The following is a 2836-nucleotide window of genomic DNA, read 5'->3' on the forward strand; positions in this document are numbered from 1 at the left end:
AGCATTATCCGCAACGGCCTACATGATACCAATTTTATGCATGGTATTCTGCATAATAATTACATAATACAGATTACGATGACGTTTGTATATGACAGGATCAGCTGCCAACTGGCAAGGCTGCATGCTTGCCATCACGCGAACACCTACGTCAGCGAAGAGCTGCCAGTCACATGCCTGTCACCTGTTCTGGTCACTTGCAGTGTCCAGAGGCAAGCTCCACCTCGATTTTAGTCAATAGCACCTCTTCATTGACATGGCTGGCTGGTGGCGCGTGGAACCTGCAGACCTACACGTACTCTACATACATGCACATAGTCATCGTATTACCCATTTCTCACCCACTGCACTGAAGACTGAATCCTGGTATCCTGTGCAGCCCCTAACTCCCCCACACAAATATTCGCGGAGGGCAGACCGCAAGGAGCACGTGCTTCTTCTGCTGGCTCAGGCTATTTCATTCGCAAACGTAACCAAAGCAAAGTTTGCACTCAGAACCAATCCGAGAAGACGTACCCACCGTCCGCCATTTCGCAGTCCTCTGTGGAGAAGCCCAACTTCATTCTCATACAAAAGGTGAGAAGCATATCAAACATCTAGCTCCTGAATGTACCTAAAGTGGCTAATCCTATGTAAAACGTCAAGTTACTGATTTGGTGTTTGCTCTATTATGAAGGGGAAGGGAGTGTTTGAAGTGCATTTGAGCAATTCAACTATTGTGTCCGCCAATTGCATGCCCGTAGACGTCAGCATATGCTGACTCTAACCGGGAAGAGTGGCACCTTGCATGAGATGCATTGCAAATTGCAAGGAATGCCTAAATCATAGGAGTAGGGGCATGTGGATACAATTCAAATGGATGGAGTGCTCAATAGTCAATACACAGGCGGCCGAACACAAAGCGCCGTTGTTTGATGGTCACTCCAGTGCCAGAAACTTTAGTCCAGGTTCGCCTCCAGGGTTTGTATCATAGGTAGGCGAGTTCATGGCTCTTGTCCACTACTGGCCGTAAAACGAATGCACCCCATGTACAATAATTATCACATGTAGATCTACAATTAAGCACAGGACTAATGCTTCGCAAAAATCAGTATGGAAGAAGATATGTATTGAAGAAGATATTCAGGTAGATTCAGGCTGAACAGTCTTTGAATCGATCCGGTCATACAGCTATCTGGTGTCTTTGACTAGCATCCACAATTCCCTCGCGTGGTTTTTTCATTGCATGCACATGTACCGTTCTTCAGGTTCACCTCCGTGGTATAAACTGTGTGGATGTGGGGTGTCTTTATCTGTATTGCGTGCGTGTGGTTGGCTTGTGTGTCCTTGTTTGTGTGCGTGATTGCGTATGAGTGCGTGGGTGCGTTTGATTGCATATACGCCAGTTTGTGTGCGCACGTGTATGTTTCTGTGCAATGCGTGTACATGTGCGTGTGTGCGTGTGTGTGCTTGTGTGTGTTTACATGTGTGGCGCGCTTCTGTGTGTTTTCAGACAACCTAGCAGCCAGAATGCCGACGGAAACCACTGTGCTCGTGGAAACGGAGCCCGCCGCTACCCAAACGGTGCTGGTGTGCCCGTGTTGTGCCAATCCCATCTGTGCGGCGCTCTGCTGCTGGCTGGACTGCCTATGCCAGTGTCTGTGTGCGGCTGCCAGGTAGAACACGGATATCCTGGACATACATGTACATGTAGTATGTCAAAATTTCCCTGGCGATGCTAGATGAAAAGTAATATCTCGTGCTGATGTGAAGGCTGTGTGCATTATACAGAACAATGGAGTAATTTACGCGTATTATCCTTCCAAGCAGAACTCAGTTCACGGTGTCGGTGTTTTCTGTGGCCTAATTTAGGCGAGTAACAAACGTGGTGAAAAGGCTGCCGTTCTCCACAGAACAGGTTTATTTATGTGTTTTAGAGTATATCTGCCCTACACGCACATGGAAAACATTCTATTCAACGCGTGCCAGCACCCCTTGTAATGGTCTGCAGTGATAAAATAAACTGGCTCTTTACTAATCGCTTTTCACTAGCAAAACTGGTGGAATATGCACTTTTTACAACTATAATTTTGCCTCCTCTCTGCTGAGAATTATATTGATGGTTAAAGGAGAATACGATGCCACTTACTGTAGTGAGTACGCTAAGGTTATTATGACACCTCAGATCTTCGGGATTAAATTTTAATAAAAGTGGAAGTACATGTACGTCTACGTGTATTGGTGCTTTGTGTGACATCTGCGTGTCCCCATATCCCAATGAACCCGATTGACATGTTTCATCCGTAGAAAAAAAAGAGAAGAAGACAATGTACAAGGTTAAAAGCCATAGGGTGATGATTTCTTATAATCTGATTCAAAATATGTTGCACTCTGCTTCGAGCATGCCAGTACGAAGCTTTGTAAACGGTATGTAAACACACGTAGAGAGGAAGAAGTACACCTAATTGATGAATATACGTGTAAGGAACGAGTAGTTTCTCTTTTTCACTCCTAGCACTTTCGCACAGAGCAACCTTCATGTAGATGTGTGTTGTGGATACGTGTTCTGGCTAACCTTCCTTTCTTTCTGGTGATCTTTCTCCTGTTCTAATTCACCATTAAAAGCCTATCAAACCGCCTTGTTTGTTGTCTGATTGAAGTCCTTCGACGTAAAACTCGCAGTTACAACAAATAATTCACCGCTATAGGCTATACAGTGGTGCTCGATGAAATCCGATCAAGCGGGTGAATGCCAAATTGCCAAGCCAGGCGCGCGCTGTGCAGCCCTAGACCTGCGAACACTGGGATGCGAACTGATGCAGGGCGCAAACTGTTACTACTAGTACTTGATTCACGA

The 2836-nt window shown here is 45.7% G+C and overlaps 1 long non-coding RNA gene across 1 annotated transcript; it reads left to right on the plus strand.

The window, feature by feature from the left end:
- The first annotated feature begins 331 nt into the window (after positions 1-331).
- Positions 332-2205, plus strand: LOC135823942 (uncharacterized). Its single transcript, XR_010554805.1, has 2 exons — positions 332-576; positions 1493-2205. It is a non-coding gene; the product is annotated as an uncharacterized LOC135823942 (long non-coding RNA).
- The last annotated feature ends 631 nt before the right edge of the window (positions 2206-2836 follow it).

The sequence above is a fragment of the Sycon ciliatum genome, chromosome 8 (genome assembly GCF_964019385.1).
Source record: "Sycon ciliatum chromosome 8, ocSycCili1.1, whole genome shotgun sequence".
Lineage (NCBI taxonomy): Eukaryota > Metazoa > Porifera > Calcarea > Leucosolenida > Sycettidae > Sycon > Sycon ciliatum.